Source organism: Tinamus guttatus, unplaced genomic scaffold (genome assembly GCF_059628265.1).
Source record: "Tinamus guttatus ecotype Peru unplaced genomic scaffold, ASM5962826v1 Tinamus_guttatus_pri_ptg000198l, whole genome shotgun sequence".
NCBI classification, from domain to species: domain Eukaryota; kingdom Metazoa; phylum Chordata; class Aves; order Tinamiformes; family Tinamidae; genus Tinamus; species Tinamus guttatus.
In genome coordinates, this window is record NW_028288732.1 from 4,053,214 (window position 1) to 4,072,784 (window position 19,571).

A 19,571-nucleotide genomic window follows, 5' to 3' on the forward strand; every position below is an offset into this window, starting at 1 on the left:
GCCGCGGAGGACGAGGCGCCCTCCTTACCTTGCGGCGCGGCGAGGCGAGCGCGGCCCGGGCGCGGCGGCGGCGGGAGGGCAGGCGGGCGGCTTAGCGGGAGCGGCGGCCGGGCGGGCGCGGCGGGGATTCCGCCATGTCAGTGATGTCGGCGCCGCATGGGGAGCGCCGCCCGCCCCGCGCTACCGCGCACCCTCGAGTAGAAGCTCCCGCCGAAAAGCGAACGGCGGGGAAAAAGCGGGGGGGGGGGAGGAGGGGCGGGGAGCGGCAGGGCGCGCGCGCGCGGGGCCGCCCGCCCCCGGCGGCGGCTGAGGGGCCGCCCCGCCCCGCCCCGCGCCGGCAGCCGTTGTGGCCGTTGCGGCCGTTGGGGCCGTTGGGGCGGCTGGTCGCGGCGTTTGTAGCGTTCGCGGCCGGCACCGCTGCGAGCTCTCCTCTGGCCCCCCACATGCACCTCCTCCACTTCCCACCTCTCCCTCCTTGTCCAAGCTGTCCCTCGCTGTCCCCTCTGCCTTCTGTCCCTGTCTTCCCTCCCAGCCGGTCTCTTCCCCAACCTTCTCCATAGCTCAGGCCCTGGCGCTCACAGCCATCCCCTTCCAGCTGCCCCGTCCTGCACAGCCTGCGTTAGCCGCACGTAGGTTGTCCTGCTGATCCCCACCTGTCTCCCATCCCACATTTCCTGGGCTCCTGTGTGTCACGCAGGACAGAAATGGCCAGCATCGTTATTTATCTGCGAATACTGGGGTCACCCCTTGACTTGGGCAACCACCAAGCCTGCTCTGGAGTCACCTGCAGAAGAAAAGATACCCCCGCAGGGCCTCGCTGCAGAGAGGTCCCATTGCGGGGCCCTCACACATGCGGATTGCGGCTGGGATCTTCTCCCTTCCCTGGGCATCCGCGGTCGGTTGCTCCAAGAGAAGATCCTGCAGATCAACTTCTGACTAGACTTGCTGTGGTCGCTTCTATGTTTCTATGAAGCGAGTCAGGGAGTCAGGAGGAGAAGTTTTGGACATGTGTTTTCAGAGATTAAGGGATACTCTGGCATATTTAAATTGTTACAGCCAAAAAGAAGGAAGATTTATCCTCTGGCTCTGGAGCAGAGCCATGCGGAGCCACGCTGGTAATTCACCTCCCAGCACAGCATCTTAGTAATGTAGGAATCACAACTAGAGCTTTAATCTGGATATAGGAAAAGTTTAAAATAGGAGTCTGCCTCATGCACACTACAAATCACACCCGTTTTGTGAAAGATCTTTGGATTGGGCCTTAGCATCCCTTGGTTATCTACCCTTCAATAAAATCTCATCACTGGCGTCTCTTCTATGTCTTTGACACTGTATATTTTCTGCGGTGTTATTTTTCCTAACACTTTTTGCAGTGGTTGATTCACTTCATCCATAAGAGTAAGGTTTCCTTTCAGAAGCTAGAAAACTCTATAGTCTTACACAGCTCGGGTACATTTTCGTTGACTTTCATTAAAACACCAACGAAACCTTTTTGCCTTTTGAGGCTCCTTGCTTTTTCCTTTGTTGTTGAAACGATCTCTGAAAAACATCAGTTTGGCATAGAGGTTTGGCAAAATCAAAACATTTTGCCCAACTAAACTTATTTTTAAGTGTCCAAAACACTGAAAAAATGAAAATAAAGTTATCTGAAATAGATAATTCCTATGAAAATACCAAATTAGTGTTTTCCCATGGGAAAGATTTTTCAGTGTGAAATGTTTGTGTGGCACTGACTATTGTTCATCGTTAATTGCAAAAATTTTTGTAGTGAATAAAATCTAAAAGCAGGAAAATGTTTTATTTTATTAGTGACCCAAAACATGCAGACTTTTTGATGATCCTGGATTGAGTTAGAGAATCAGATGAGATTGATTAATCACTAGGGCGATAGAGCCTTTACTCGATGCTATAGACTGTTTTATGAAGGAAAGGATAGGGAAAAAAAGGAAAGAGGAAGGTAGTGAAGACAAGAGTGTCGTTAGAGAAAGGAAAAATCACTGGTGCAGATTAGAAAATTATAAAAAGGCAAAATGTAAACTGAAGAGTAAACCAAACCCAACTCAAAGAGGAGGTAATGATAATAAATAAAGGAGAGGAAGGAAATGAAACCGCTAGGTGGATTTGTTGCTTTCCTATCAGGTGGGCCAGAACGAAGAGGCTGCATCTGAACTTGTCCTCGTTTGAAGAAACAAAGCGAGATTCTGGGCGCAGGGGCATTCGAGATGTCGTCCATCCGCTACAGAAGCAGAGCAATGTCCCCTGCCCTTGTCGTGAGCGGGTAGTTCAAGTGTTTCTGTAGCTGTGTAAAGCTTTTACAGTTCACCCTTACTTCACTTTGGCTTCACTGTTGGAGCAGAATTCAGAGACACACTCATCTGCAGTAACCCCATTTGACAAGTTTGAGCACAAATGCACCCAGTTAGTTGATTTTCATGTGGTTTCCAGTCTCACCTGAAGCCATGAGATTGGCTGGATTCACATAAGATACAGCAAAGCTGCCCTGGGTTGAAAATAATGTGTCATCTTTCTTTACAACACCTTTTATTCAGCCGCGCTATACTGACAGACCCAGGAACCAGATAGAATTAAGAGCAGTTGTCAAATGGCTCAGTGGAAACTGGACATGTTCTGCAAAACAAGGAAGAGGGCAGAGGAGAGGGAAGCAAGGACTGCTCTTCCTCAAAAATCCCTACATAAATAGCAGATAATGCTCATTCTTTAATGGCTCAGTGCCTGAGCGAGCTGATCAAGGAAGGGCATTAATCAGGCCAAGAGGAAACATCATCTGCCCCGAAGGTTTCCTGCAAAAACTAGTTTAAGCAGGGACGCAACCAGGATATGCAAATTATTTTGGGGAAAATGACCTAAACAATTGTCCAAATAAATGTAGATCAAACTCATTAACCTTTCCGTTTCAATACATCTATTTTGTTTGTTTGAGTCTGCGCTTTCAATAAGATGCAGATTTTTTAGTTTTCACAGGGGTGTATCTGTTTTTCCATGAAGCGAGCTGAGTCGGAAATGCAGTAGCACATTCGCTCTCTCTTCCCATGTGTCCTTGTGGCAGAGGGACAGGATGAAAGGGGGATTCTGCCTACTTCTCTGGCTTTACTATTGGAATTGTGCACCAAGGACAGTCATTCCCAAGATACAGATCTACTGGGACCAGACTGAAACCACTCACTTCTTTCAAACAGGAATTGTTTAGCCATCAAACAGTAACAATTTAGGCACTGTTGACTGGGGCTGGATCCAAACCAATTCTAAATCCTGTATTCTGTCGTCATTCCCCTCAGCCAGCCAGTCCCATTTGGTGAAAAATTCCAGAGAGGGGTCTGTGGAAACTCTGTCCATTCAGCCGGGAGGTGACATCTCAGATCAGACATCCCTATAAAGGCTGTGAAGACAGTCTTTATTCTCGGGAGATACTTTCCCTCAGGTTTCTGATGGGATTCGAGTTAAACTTTTACTGTTTCAATAAGCTGCAAATTCTGTATTCTGGAGGGCAAGTAGGCTGAGATCTTGGCACCAGTTCTGTTTTGCAGTGTACAGAGGATGCTTTGACTGATTTATTTGCAGAATACTGTTGTTTTGTTTTATTTTTTTTTCACCTGGGCCGTACTGCCCTCAGTCATTTCTAATACCCGTAGCACTGGCAAACGCTGGCCCTGGATTTAGTGTCTGCCGTGTTACTGGTGTGTTACATGTACCATGTAGGAGCTCTGGGGCCAGGCTCTTACCCTCGGGGCCAGCAGCACCTTGGACTGAGGAGAAGAGAAGGACTCGGCCTCAGTGAGAAACTCCTAACCCGACCCCACAGCAAACTCCAAGCAGGCTGAGCGGGAATTGCCCAATTCCTGCAGTCACATCGTCCCGGGCTGCAGGAAGACGCGTGCGAGGTGGAAAGGGCAGGGGACCCACATAAAGAGAATGAGACAAGGGACCCCATCCAGAGCAAAATGGGTCCTCCCTCCTTTTCCTTTATTGTCACAAACTTACTCTTCCCATGGTATAAAGAAAGGACAATGTAATTATTTTTTCTTGTTAATTAAGCCTTTTTCTGGGCAATTGTTTTTGTGTGGGTTTTTTTTTGGGGGGTGGGGGGTTGTTTTTTATCACAAGCAAGAAAAATCAGTACAATTTAAACAATTAGGTACTCACGATCATTCAGACGTTTCTGCTCATAGTGATATTCTCTCATTTTTCTCGTTTTTCTGGTAAAGGGACAAGTAAATGCAGATAAACTAAATAGTATGGATTAGAATGTACTCAGTGTTTAGTATCTTTTATTTTCACGGTACTGCCGGTGGAGACTGGCACCAGTCAGAGGGTCTGGGTAAGTCTCTCGCGCAGGTCACACTGCTCAGTTTTACTGTGGGGAATCCAAAATTCTGCAGGAGGCTCTTTTGAAATAGCTAGGGCATGTAAACATTAGCACGAACCTGGATTTCTATCTGTACCTCTCTATTTAGAGCAAATGAATGCCAGTTATTCACTGAGGGGATATTCATGTTTTTTTGCATTCATGAACTCGCAGAGTTCGGTGAAGAGTCTGTATTCATGGTATTAATTAGCGGTCTTTTCCCTTTCTAGGGCACTGCTCAGCATTTCTTGTGCTCAGTAACACACAGAATTCAACCATCAAAAACTTTTTCTTGCAGTAACATCAAAGGACTAATTACTGTAAGATTCTGAAGTAAAAATGAGCTCCCTGTCTTTTGATTGGGGAGCTTGGTAACTTTGCACATTGGCACACGAACCTGTGACAAAACCAGTTTTCTACTGGACATACTTCTCTTAGTTTTAGTAGGTAAAAACCTAAATCTGGTGTTTGCATCATCCACACTATTACTGTGCAGTATTTCAGCCCAGTCAAACTCCATTAGAAGTCGGAAAAGTCCCACTGACTTCGACAGGAGCTAAAAGCCTGCTAAATACCATGTCATTTCTGACACAACAAGCGGAGGTTTTTGTCAGGGTTATTATTCCACTAGCTGTTTCATAAGCTTTACAAAGGCATCATGGAAAGAAAATGTTCCTGTTGCCATCCCCTCCATGAGAAGCACCATTGTCTTCGTAATTTGTCTGCTTGAAGCTGAGGACTTACACAGTGCATTTTTTACATTTTTCTCGTCTACGTTGGTTTTATAAGTTGAAATAAGTTCCCATCCGCCAAGTGCTTCCAAAGAGCTTTGGCGTTTAACCAATTCAAGAAGCTGGCCATGAAGATTACACACCAGTTGTGCTTATTCAAAACAATAACTTCTGACCACTGCACCAAAAGAAAAAAGCCTCTTTCATTGTCTCCTAATCATGTTTCTCTGCAATGTTAGCTCTGCTTTTGCCAGTGAGCAGGATGCCCCTTTGATTCTTTACAAATATTTCAGCTAAATCTCCTTAACACTGTGCAGTTCTTTGGCTCCTTGGGTTTTGTTTTGTTTGTTGAAAGCTCTTGTTTCAGTTCAGGCTCTGCCGAAAACCAGGGTATTGCTTGAACTGTTAAAGCCAAAAGTAGGGCCATAGGAAAAAAAAATGCCTTTTTGGAAGATTTTGGAGATTGGTATTCATGAAACAGCTGGAGATGAAACATACAGCACTAATCTTGTCCAGTTGCTCCTGGTCATGCTGCACATTCAGGAAATTCATAATGAGGTGGTTATATCCCCAGTGTTATCCCTGCAGCACTCTTACCAACTAGCAATTTATCTTTCTTGTCATTAAAAAAAAAATAAGAAAAAAGACTACAAAGGAAAAAGAGGAGGAGACCATAGAAACAGGAATGACTTAAATACACTTAATAATTTCTTCTCACTTAAAAAAAAATCAGATGCTGGCATTTCTGCACGTACCAGCAAACTTAGGCTGATCCTTTGCCCTTTTCTATCACAGTATTTTCCCTTCACACCGTATCTCCTTCCTAATCAGTGTCTTGATTTTCTCTGACTTTTTTTTTTCTTAGCCAGTTATAGAGACACTTTCCTCTAAAGAGCAGCCACACCTGGCAATTAAGAAATAAATGCTTTAGTAAGTGTTTATTTTTCTCGCTGAATAGAAGCACCATATGTGGAATTTTATTCCTAGCTCCCTACTAAATTTCTTATTAATTCCTACAGAGTTTCTGCTCTTTATTTTAACTCTCTATTTCTATCGTGAAAGTCTTTCCCTGCACATTTAAAATCTTAATACTGCACATCATAAACCATGTTTTGCAAAGCTTTATTTTATTTTTCTTGCTTGTATAATCTTTATGTAAAAAAACTTTATCTAATGTTAATTACAAAAATTTGCAATTTGGGGATTTTTGTATATTGAACAATCAGAAAGAAACAATGTCACCTTTGGAGTTAAACCATACCAAGGACTCAGCAGAATTGTTCAGCAACAACAGATTAAACTCAGGGTAACTGCAGGAGCAGAGGTGGGAGGTTAAAAATCATTATTACAGAGTTTTCAGGAAAAAAAAAGTAGTTTTTAAAAAGCATCTGGGGAAAAAAAAAGATGACTATTCAGTTAACTTTACAATTATGGAGCTTGTATTGAACCTATGATTAAGATCAATCCATGATAACAGGGAAGAGGGTTGTATTTGTGTGCAAGCAGAGGGCTCTCCCCATTCATGCTCTACGAATACTGAGGCTCTTTGAAAACATTATGCAGAGACATAACAGTTTTCCAAGAAGAGACACAAATTCCCCCAAGGCTTTAGACTTCTTCAGGAAAACAAGTTTCATTATCCTAAGTGGTAGACCTTTCTAAAAAAAATGTAAATCATCAAATTTCAATACATTACCTCAAAAATGCATGAAATTTAAGAAAATTTCATGTTAGATTCTTCTCCATCAATGACTTGTTTCCTGGAGGTTCCCTCTGATTGCATAGAAATGGGTAATATATAGCTTTGAAAAAACAGTCAAGCTGTAAAAATAGTTCACCAAGTGGATAATTTTTCCAGGCTCAGAACGTTGTGCCTGGGATCAGTTGTCTGTTTCACGCTGCTAAATGTTTGAGTGTGGAATACAAATGTTTGGTATGGCCTTGGAAAACTCCCTTTGTGTAGCTGTGCCTCAGGCTAGCGTGATTTTAAAAGCAATGTTTATTTTAAAATTCCATGACTTCTTTTATCTGCAGTAAATAGCCAGGCTTAAACTGTCATCTTTTATCACACCCAAATTCTGCCCACCTTCTGAAAACTTTAACAAAATACAGATCTTGCAGCAAGCCCTAGAGATCAACAAAACCTCAAAACTATTTTTGACTCGGGGAGGAGCAGTGGCTGCCAGGAAGCCAATGGAAGCAACGTATGTTCTTAGCTCCTCTCTTTTGTACACATCTTGGCAGGCCACAGCTGTGATATGTGCTGAGCCGAAACAGTCTCTTACATAAACAGGTTCTGAGCCATTCGGTGGCGGACAGCTCAGAGATGAACTTGTATTTCACCTGCAAACTAACCACAGACCCACTGCAGAGCTGGAGGTGTGACTGTAGTGTGTTAAAATAAGAAGGCGAGTGGATTTTTCCCTAGTTTCTGCCTCTGGTTTTATTTTAAGTCTTGAAGATTAGTATGAATTACACTAATCTTGACATGTTGGAAAAGCAAATAGAAAAACTTTTATTACCCACGTGTAGATTAAGTGGGGCTTAATTGAGAGATATTTATTAAGGTGATTTGCGATCTCCAAAAGCAAATGTTGTTACAAAAGAAATCTGCCATGTATATGCCAAAGATTATTGTTATGATGTAAAAAAAATGCCATACACAGTAAAGGTTAATTAAATGTTATAGACACTTTAGAAAGATGGAAGGAACTCCCCTATGTGCATTTCATAAATCTCTCATTTCCCTCTCCCAAATTATTTCAGCTTTAGAAAGGGAGTTGTGAAATAAAGAACGATCTCCCTTGGGTTGCAGTCATTAGTGAGTCTTTGCTATGGAGGATGTATTTCTGTTCTCCGAGTTAAATTACGGGGCAGATTCAGAGAGCCGGTTCCCAGCGCCCCGGCAGGGCTCTGTCCTGTGTCATGGTCCCCTCTCTTCAGCAGCTCAGACTGCACCTTGGGGACGTTCACGTTGAAAAAGAGCCTTTCTGCAGGACGCAGGTCCCAGAAGGACATTGAGCCATCCTCATCATTGCACTGGGTGCCCTTAGAGCTTCTCCTGTCGCTTGTCTCAGCATGGTGCCGTCCCAGGCATCAAAACAGGAGAAACTTCAGTGTCAAATGAAATTTCTGCCATGCTCTGTGAAAGCTTGTTGAATGTCACTGTCGTAGGCAAAAAAATACTTCAAACTCTACCCTGATAGTTGGCCGAATGCGCGTGGCTTATTCTGTCTTGCCTGTGACAGTCCCTGAATGACTATGGGAAAGGGAAAAGATGCTCCAAGATGTCACAGCCTCCTCCAGGCTCCATCTCCTTCCGTCAAGGTTGTAAAGCCATGATTGCATGAGCATTAATCCTGGGTTTGTGCACATTCAGCTTCCCTCTCCGCGTATTTATCCTGGAGCAGGCATTTCTGTCGAAGCTGGCAGCGTGCGTGATGCAGTTCACGTCAACGGGATGCCTTTGTGCTAACCCTGCATCTGCTCCAGGATGCAACATATAGCTGGTATGAACTGATGGACGTGCCGGATCTGACAGCAAGCCTAGCTCTTCAAAATTAGTCTATCAGACTTTTTTTTCAAATAAACTGAAAATGGCAGAGGGAGTTTAGACCAAATAAATACTTGGTGTCATACAGCAGCACGTCTTAAATCCTTGTCCGAAGACAAATTCATCATGTCATCACACCACTCCCTTAGTCTTATGATTTTTTTTCCAACTGCAGAATGGGGAACATAGCATTTCTGCAATGGCATTCGCATAAATGCCGTGTGGAAACAAGAAGCGACTTGGAACCAACACTGAGCTGACACTGATCATTTCTTCTGACCGGCATTGAACTCCTCACAGATTTACCCCAAAGTGCATCAGTCCTTCCAAGTGTCAGGGAAAAGGTATTTATATTCAACATTAGCCGTAAGTATATACTAAAAATAACACATTAAAAGTGATGAGTTTGTCTCAGCTCATTGTATGAGGCAGCTGTAAGAACAAACTGCTCACGCACCAGTTCTGGAAACACTCACCCACTTACCTGTGTTATCACCCACCCTCACACTGACGTGTTCAGGGTAATCAAGCAGGCACATGCAGCACCAGGATCCAAGAGGGAATCCCCTGGGAACGTATGGTTCTGTTTGGCATGTATTTAACAAAAGGCAATGAGAAATACAAGGTTAATTTCAATAAGTACTCAACATAGACCACATCTTACTTTATATTTCTTCTGTAATAGTCTGCTTGGAAGAGAGAGAACTACAGTTAGCCTTGTTAGGGAAAGATTTGACCTTTAGATATATATATTTTCTAAGTCTCAGTAACTCATATCTTTTTACAAGTTTGAACTTGATCCTGAAGACTGCTCAGTTCCGCTCCTCGACTGACTGTCTGCAACTGCATTTTAGCAGCTAAAAAAGAGCACCTAAATATTTCAGTGTAATTCACTGAAGATAAAAGAGAAAACTCATTTAATCCATAAATTATGCATTCAAAACTCACAAAAACTTACCTATGTTTAGCAGGGGATGGAGGATGCGTGTTTAAAATAAGGTGATGCAAATGCTACATTCTAAAGAGCCCAGAGATCCTGCTAAAGAAGGGGAAAACAAGTACTTTTTTGTGAGATATTGATGAAATGACCATTTTTTAAAAATTTATTTGGGACAACTGAGAGGTTAAGAGAATGCAAGCCAAGATAGTGAGAGGGGAAGACACTTTAGCCAGGTAATTTTAAAAAACACTTGTTAGCACCTAGTTCAAAGACTACCAAACATTATTAGTGATGTTTTCCTTAAAGCAAACGTTTTTCTACTGCCTTTAACTAAAAGCAAGAGCACATACACTGCTCAGAAAATGCAGCATGTGGGAGTGCCTGCACAGCGCCTGGGAAGAACCGAGATGAACAGGATTTTAAACCTGGGATGAAACAAAATGGTCTTTTGCAGCTTCCTGATTAATTACACTGGTGAAAACAAGCTGCTTAAGGGAATAATGAGGTTTCTTTGGATGAAAGATGCAAATCTAAATTCATGCCCCCTAAATCAAAGGCAGAAGTAGAGAACAGCCAAGCTTGTGATATTTCTGCGCTGTTCAGAACACAGACAGGGCTGGGCTGAGCTTTACCCCCCAAAGCGCAGCTCGGGCTGGATTTCTGCATGCAGAGGCTTTGGCAGCAGTTCAGCCTCAAGATACTGCTGGTCCTCGCTGCTAGCTCGTACCTTGAGCTCTGCCCTCCTGGTTGGGCTGCTCTGACTGATGTTTCTATCAGCGCCGTGAATCAGGTCAGGAAATTGATCTGGCTGAAAAACAACATTCCTAAAACTGTTTTTTTTTTCTTTCTTTCTTTTTTTCTTCTTCCAGCCAGATAACACAAGGCACAAGAAGCTGTGGCCCAGCTGCGGGGACAGAGTGCTCCATTACGAGGCAGGATGAATGGAAGGAGAGGATGCTGTTCAATAAGGCAGCATCGCTGCCAAACACAGGCAGCAACATGACTCGGAGCCGTATCTCATGCAGATACGCATCACACGTTGCATTCCACCACAGAGACACAATTCCCCTCTAGTGCAAGCACAAGGGACTTGTGGGCTGAGGACAGAATTATCTCCTTTCTCCTGCCATGCCTTTCTGAGCAGCTGCAACGTGCAGCCTGGTGACAGCCACGGGCGCCTTCCTGGTCGCTAATCCCCTACCTGCTCCCGTGGACGATAACCACGAAGCACAAACGCTGCCCGCAGCGTGTTCTGCGGGGAGGCAGCCCGGCTGCTGCAGCTGAAGGCAGAGCCCTGCCGAGGGCCCTGCAGGGCCGCGGGCGCCCCACGGATCCCACCCACACCCACGGTCACGGGCTGCTGCCTCAGTTCCTTCTTTCCTCTCCCCCAGCCCACGCGCTCACATGCGTGTGCAGAGCACGCGCTGAGCAGCTCAGGAGGGCTTCCTGCTTTTACGCCTTGATTTACCCTGCCCGGATGCTACCTGCAGGTGTTTTCTAAGGCTTAAATGCCTCTGGATGCTGAGATGCAGCGGGAAAAAAAAACAAGGACGTAGGGATCCTAGGGGCATCTTCGCAGGAGCAGCCTGGTCACAGGGATCCTGCTTGTTGTAGATGCATGATACGTATACACAGGCACTCCTGCATTCTCAGTCTGTCTGCTGTCCTTGCTATCACTCTCCATTATCCCTCCTCTTTGAGGAGAACTCTCCAAGTTCCCTTGCTGTTTGTTAGCCACCTGATCTGCCCAACTTATTGTCCAAATTCTTGGCAATTTCTCCAAATCTCCCTTATAGATGAAGTGCCGATTCAAATATAAAGTTCTCTTCTAGTAGGGTAAGTGGTGCAGCTAGTTAACGTTAACTCTCCTGTGACATAGTTGTGAACCACACTGCAGCTGGTAAGCTGGCGGTGACACCAAATGGTGACAGCCTGGTGCCACCACAGCAGCCCTGGGTTAGGGTTTGTGACCCAGCAGGAAAAGTCTCCATATTCCAGTGCTATGAGTCAGTCACTTCTCTACTGCCATGGCCCTTTAGCACTTCACTCTCTACCAGATTGGTTTTGGGGTCCGTTCTTGTTTTTACGATCCTTAAAGTTGTTATTAGGTTATGTAAAAAAAAAAAAAAAAAGTTAAAAAAAATGCTTTCCAATGAACTTTTTAGGAACATACATTTGCATTTGCTTGCTTTTTCTGCAGACTGCCATACAAATATCTAGAATACCCAAGCAGATGTCAGTTCTGAATGTCTGAGGAGAAGCTGGGCATTCTTCATGTTATCTATGGTTCTCTTTCTTCTACAAATAAACCTGGAATTAATTCTCCCTCAGGATAAACCTATGTGCAGGTAAAAGCTTTTCAGAACTTGAAACATCTGGTGAAAAGAACACAGCAGTTTCCCTATACATCTCAAACTCTTCAAAAAAGAGTAACAAGGCAAGAAAAAGAAAATCACTGAGAGCAGCCAAAAGCTTACTTTGAAAGAAATCCCATGTGGAATGATGGAAATGTTTGGAAGGGAGACTTCCCTGGGGTGAAAAGTGTTGCTCAACTGCAGGACTGTTTGAAATGACCTGCCTGTGTCCACATTCAGTACAGGGCTGTTCATCCATGCACATCTGTAGCTGGTATCAGTGGAAGCCAGAGTACTGACTTCTCCGGAACCACTTTTTCCTCTCCTCCTGCCTTTTCCTTTATTTTTGGAACTAGTTCAGAATTAGTTGTCTATTCAGAGCTTAGATTATAAATGACTAACCGTGATAAGGGATGTGCTTTTCTGTGCTGTTGAACTCTGCGCCTTGCCCAAATGCATGTTCTCCTTAATGCCCAGTGCTGAATGATTTGTGTCTTGTTATACTGGTATTGGTGCATCGTATTTGTGAGTTTCACGTGTCTCAGAGGGGTTGCAGGGACATAGCTGAGTATGGCTACGTTATTCTTCTGTGCTTTGTTACAATGAGAGAAAACCCCGAAGAGCAGAAGGCACATACAGGACGCCCTGCTTTTTTACCCTTCTTTCCAAACCCTGCCAGCTGGGTTAATTTTCTATTGGTGTTATTTACTGTAATATTATCCCTTACGTTTTATGGGTCCTAGAGGCCCTCCTACCCATGATATTTCAGAGCTTCTCCTCTCTATGAAGACGATTATACGACAGGATTGCGTCTACCCAGGGCAGACATCTCTGATGGGGTTGCGTCCTACCTATATCAAGCGGCGACCTACCCAGGTCACTCATATTGTTTAGGCTCCCACCGACTTGTTTGGGTGCCCCAGCTCAAGGCAAAGCTGCAAAAGCAAAAGGCAATTAGCAAAGTTCCTCCTGACCTCCCGCTATCGGCAGACGAGGAGGCATGGGTCCATAAACTCAGTGTTTAGTTAAAACATAACTGCTGGAACTGGTAAGTGCATAACGAGGAAAATGAGGAGAGATCAAAAGACTTGCTTCTCACAGATTTAATTTTCTTCCTCGTCTTTGCACTTTGATCGTAAACACTGCAGTTCCCCCTCTGCCCTCCTGTTCCATATACTGAAGATTAAGTTGGGAAACATTTTTAGAAAAGGCATGAGTATACAGAGGGGAGAATTAGACTGTGACCTTCTAGCTGCTTCTGAAATTTTTGAAGGCTGCATGGCAAATGTTCTTAGTATTTCCAAATTCCCAGAAAGAAAAGGAGATTCATAGATTGCTCTTCATTAATTTAAGTGTAGGAACTAATTGGCCCCATATATGTTTATTCCATCTCTGCCTCTCATGCCTGCACACACAGAGTAAAGCCAACACACATATTCCGAGAGCTCTGAAACAGAGATAATGAATCCACAGTATTGCCTCAATAGTTATTGGCACGGAATGAAAAGTAAACAGCAAAACAGGAAAAGGAAAGCTGAAACTAGATTAAACAGATTGCTGCATTCAAGAGCGTGTAGTCATCTGGGAACTTAATGAAAAAGAAGTTGAAGAGAAAGTTAAAACAAATAGCATACAGGCCTCTCTTGTATTTTTTTTAAGAAATCTTTCACCAGCTGTGTGGTAAAATGACTTTAATAAACTAGCATGCAGTATAAGACTGTAAAGATACATAGAATTAACCTTTCATTCACTAAGTAAGCAAATTATCAAGTTATTCCTCATCACTGGAATTCAAATTAGGCCTATACCATTTGATGGGAGATGGAATAAGATACAAAAATGGAGCTTTTTTTGTCTCAGTCACAGGGTAATTTTTTTTTCAGGATAAATACATTACCAATAGAAATGTATGCTGTGTGTACATAACACTTATATGCTGTCTTCAATTATGAGTAAAAAGAGGTGTGCAAAAATGAAGGTGATTTAAGAAGCTGGCCTATCACCAAAGTCTGCTAAATCTCTCACAATTTTTACCATTTGAAACCGAAATCTCCTGTTGAATACTCTAATCCTCTTTAATCCTGATTTGGATTTTTAAACTGCAGGTCTTAGAGCAAATCAAGTCCAGATTTTAAATGTTCTTTCCAGACTATATCTGATCATAGCATAACCCTATAGAAATAATCTGGCATTACTTCTGTAACAATTTCCAAGGGCTGCAACTAGGAATTTTGCTATTTTCCAGACTGACTTCACCAAGATACATTTTCAATTTAGGTGATCTAGCCCAGAAGTAATAGTCCTTCCTAGCCTCCTTTTTCAGTGCTTATACTTGGAAAAATGAATGCTATTTTAGCTTGAAAGTTCTATTGGTACAAACCATCATGTCAACTAACCAAATAACTAACCATCATGTCAACTAACCACTCCCTCTCACTGGGTCTCCCTGATCTCCAAGAGCAGTAGGACAAGCAGATTACCTGCCATATTTTGCTATCATCCCATGGATTGAAATAGCTTTTTGAAGGAACAAAACACATTGCTTCTTACTGGGCAGAAGGAGCAAGAAGAAACTCTTCTCAGGTTAAACAGAAATGCACCTGCTGTTACTGTCTCAAACATCTCCAGCCAATGTTGCAGACTGTTATCACCACAGAGTCTACAAGCTAGAAGTAAAAGTCTTCTATTATGCTATCAAAAGCACTACAGCTAGGAATGTATTTTCCTTCTGAGGGATTGTAAAATAGAGGACACTTCTTCCTTAATAATCCCATGAAATCTTCTGTTTCAGGACAGAAAAGATCTTCTCATTTGATTAGCGCAGCCTGAGGTGACAAATCCCACAGGACTCACCTGTAGAGCATGTGGGAGCCCGAGTTACAACCCGGGCTTAAGTTTCTGAAGAGCCAGAGATGCATCTTCTGATTTCAAACACAGCTAGCTGTGATTTGGCTTCCTGCATTTGCAAGGATATTTAAATAACATTATACATTTTTGGCATTGCTTAGCCTGTTTCAAAAATCATATGTATTTCAATTTTCCAGAGACAGAGATCCAGCTAAAACTGCATGACCACCAGTTCTTCTGAATGATAGGTGTTATCACAAAATACAAGGCAGGGGTTGTAATTATTTGTAGCACTAGTATCCATAGATATAAGAAAAGGAGGTGGTTCTTGTGAAAGTCACCAACTCTTTTCTTCTAACAGGCAGGACTTATTGCTTCTGTGCACCAAAATCTTACTCATATAGGTGAGTAGAAATCTATTCTCATATAGATAGATATGTCAGAGTTCCTTTTAAAGAATTTAAAGAAAATTTCTTCTTTAAAAGGAACTCTGACATATCCATCTATATGAGTATTTGGATTATTGAAAATCCTTTGAGAAGATGCTATTAAAGCAGGAACTGGGACTTTTTTAATTGCGATTGAGCTCTTGGCTACTGTGAAGAGGAGTCCTCACTGCACCAAGAAAGCCCAGACTCCTACATGTAACTTACACAGACCTTACACAAAAATTACACATTATAAATGGACATGTTTGTGATTCCATCTATATGAGCTGTAGAGACCAAAGGTCATTCCACAGAAATGAAAATGTCTTTGCCAGACGTGAAGCATGAGGACACAACAGACACAGGTTTTACATATAGAAGTCTCCATGGCTGCTATCTTTTCATTATTTTACAGATTGCAGGTATAGGTATCATAGAAACAGCATGAAGACATTAGAAGTCTAAGATATAATGCTCATCTCTGTCGTTCTAATCTTGGAGATTACTCCTCGTGCTCCAGTGGGAATACAGGGAACTGTGCCGGTTTTAGCAGCCATACCAGAGGATGAGGTTACAGCTGCTCTTCCTGATGCTGGGTTTTTGTGCCCGATGGGTTCTTGGTTGCCAGTCCATGGATCCTCCTGTCCCCTCTGCCCCGGAAGCCCTGCAAGACCCAAAGGTTTTGAAGCAGGGATTTCTCCCGTGCGCCCTGCCGAGCCGCAATCCCTGCGCCCGGCGGAATGCAGATGGCAGATAGCAGGCTGCCATGGCTTCAAGGACTGCAAATAGAGGGGAAAAGCACTCAGAAGAGATGAAATCCTGACCCAAATGAAATCAGAAGGAATTTAGCTGTTTACATGAATGGGGCCAGGATTACCCCTCTAGCCAAGATGATAAGACCTCGAAGTTTATCTATACATTTAGTCTTGTTTTCTGCCAGCAATAAACATAGTAAAGAGTAAGATAAAGTAGTATCAAAGGAGCTGACTGTGCTACAAGGGATGTGGCTCCTAGCTGCAGGCCACAAGATTATCTTGCACAAAGCAGTAAGTATGAAAGCCGTTGTTTATTTTGTCATATCACAGCTAATCATAACCCTTTCAAAATGCTGACCAGATATTACGGAAAGCACCACCCTGTCATTGCTATGGAAGGTAATCACTGCTCATTCCAGGAGATCACTTAAACCACTTTGGCTATGGCTTTTATGCGTTGTTGTTTGAGATTTCATGGCTCATCTGCTCTTGAGAATGAAATTTAATTGCGGACAAGATCTGTTCTGGATACGAACTGTGACATACGCTAAGATCTGACTGTTATCCACTATGCCACACGTGACACAACCGTCACTGGCCATAGCTGCCTGTCCTGCTTGAGACAAGCACATTTACAGTAGATGAGGTGTAACCCAGAGGTATCAAACGTGGTGCTGATATGTTTATGTGCAGCACCCATTTGTCTGAGGCTTGCTCTACCCATCTCAGCTCTGCTGTCACCTGGAAATCCTGGAGAAGTGGCGTTTGGCCTCAGATGACCACTGGTGATTTACTGTCCTGACAGAGCTGTGACATGAGGAGAGCAGACAGAGCCAAGGGACATCTGCTACCTGCCTGGCTGCTGAAGGCTACTGCTTCTTGCAGGAACATGGCAGAAGACCTGTCTGCACAGGCCAAGGACTGGCATATTAGCTGAAACCTGTGGTAAAAGTGGATTTGTACCGAGACATCATGCTGTGAGCTGGAGCAGCAGGACACTCGTGAGGGCAAATAGTGGCCACCAAGCTGGGGCAGGGACAGAAGAGCAGCTAGTGGCATGGCGGGGACCCTGCAATCTCCCCGTGCTCCGTTTTGGTAGAGATGCTGGCGCAGGTAGCTATTTTCTTGTTCTTTTCCTCATTTAAAAAAATATACTGAGAGGTTAGGCTTATAAAAAAAATCCTCAGTATGAGAAGATTTAAGCCATATTCAATTTACATTTTGTATTCTGATTTCTGCTTGTTGCAAATCGCCTGAGCTTGGAGGCACAGAGAAGAGCAAAGCAAACTGAGAACTATGGTTGTCCAGTCATCACAGCAGGGTCAGGATCCGGAGCCCATGGAAGCAGGGTCGTTCCTCAGCTCTTGCTCTGCTTGCTGAGGCTGTTACTCTGCTTTTACGGCTACCAAGCCAGGCATCAATAAATAAATCAGCACGCTCCAGCCTTGCAGAGTCTGCTAGACAAGCTGGCAGTCCCAGCAGAGGTATGAACTTCCCCAATTAATCTTAATGAAGTGTTAACTTCAAAGCCAGGCTGTAGCCATTTATAGGTTAACAGAACCTTAGAGGGGAAAAGGGAAAAAAAAAAGAGAGAAAAAACAGTCCAGCTTGACTTACTAGAAAATAGCTCCAAAGGGACAGGGAGAGGATTGGTCAAATTTGGTGGCTATTCCGGGATCTGGAAGAAGTCCCACGTCGCTGACAGCCTGTGCTTGTGCACCACTTCCACTGCAGCCGCATTGTTAAGAGACGCAGGGCCAGGCAGCCAGACTGGAAAAATCGTACAGTGAATGCAAGCTAAAAATACCACTGGAATGGAGCAGATGGAGCAAGATAAGGGGGCCTGGAAGATAGCAGGGCTAAGAGGAACTGTGCAAACTTATAGAGCCCCGTGATGACCTTGCTCGTGCCATCCTTTATTTTAGTCAAACATCAGAGCCAAATTTGGTTTCTGAGCCCTGATTTGATCTATTTTCAGAGCCCTTAGCTACCAAGTTAATGACTTCAGGATGCAAATCTGTTATCCTGAAAGCAATAAAAGTGTATGCTTCAAACTGGTCCGTAGATGAGGTTTGGGAATTGCTATTACATTTTCACCAGCATCACTTTCGGCTACCGGTTACGTTAGTGCATGTGGGTGTGTGTATCCATATCATGGACTCAAAATACAGGTCTGGGAACAAGTCTTTCATTTGGAGGAGTCTCACAACACTGTTTTCCTGCTACAGCAGAGCTTCTGCAATGAAATCTTCCCTGATATGTCTCTACTTGAGTTTTCGTGTTTAGAGGGATATGATTTGCAGCCACAAAGCCCACCTAAGAAGTGGGGATGAAAGATGTGGCTTGTGGAACAAGGTCCAATCTTGGATCCAATCCAATGTGCTCCCTTCCTGTTTTCAATGGAAACGGGTTGCTCTTTTTGCTCATTTATGCCCTCAAAAGAGAATAAACGTATTGAGCTGGTGCAGTTTTAGCGACCATATGATCTGGCAGAACCCTCTCTGGAGGGGGTCCAGGGATGTATCCCCAGTTCAGATTTGCATGACTTCTGCTCCAACAAGGCAAAACAGAGGTGCCTCATTTTTTAACTGTCAAAGCCACAGAATAAACAAATAAATAAACCATCCCCCATTTGAAACAGCTGATCTATCCAGAAAATGTTACTGTGCAGGGCAGTGCAGATTTGCATTCCAGATAAAAGAACTTAAATATAAAAAGGGAAGATTCTTCCTGGCACTTTATTACATGCTCCCTTGCAGACCTCTGATTCAGCTGATAACTAATTGCCAGAACATGCCCACTTTACCCTCTGTAAGCTTTAAAACTATAAAAGTGGAAAGAAAAAGATTAATTATTCCTATTTTGAGAAGCTCAAAAGCAAATGGATATGTTGCTGTGGATGATGGGATTTGTTATAATGCTGTTCCCTCTTCATCCTCCCATTATTAGCTACTCGTAACCCACCAAGCTCAGGAGGTGTCTGCTAGGTGTCTGCTTTTATGACCAAAAGGCTGAACAGATGCTGCAGAACATCTAATGGATCATAACAGCCCTTCCACATCTGCAGGGCTTTCTTCTGAGGACCTCAAAACCAACTGCACTCCCGGGGCCAGGACGCAGCTATTTTCCCATTGCAAAGCGGTGTCATGCTGGCACTTCCAGTGCACTCTGCTTCCTCTGGAACTTGCAGATCTGTGCTGGGCTCTCCCAAAACATGATGTGTTCATGGGAACGGTGTGGACTAGGTGTACCTGAGCAGGTCAGACACAGCCTACGCGCTCCTGGGTTTTAATTGCATATTCCCTATGCTCTTCGTTTACAGGATTTTGCACAGACCAGAAAGTAACTACTAGGAGAAATAATACCCTGTTTTTCACAGGTTAGCAGTTATGGTTTAAAACTTCGCACTATTTCTTCTCTCAGTTGTTACCATTTACATAGTAACGGCAGGAACAATGCGCTTTGTAACAAAACAAAAATACCCTATTGAATGGGAAAAAAAACCCAAGTACTTGCTCTGTAGGCCTGCCAAGACACTTATAAATAAGTTATGTTGTTGTATTTTTCTTCACCATCCAATTTGCATAGTGTTGGGGCCTT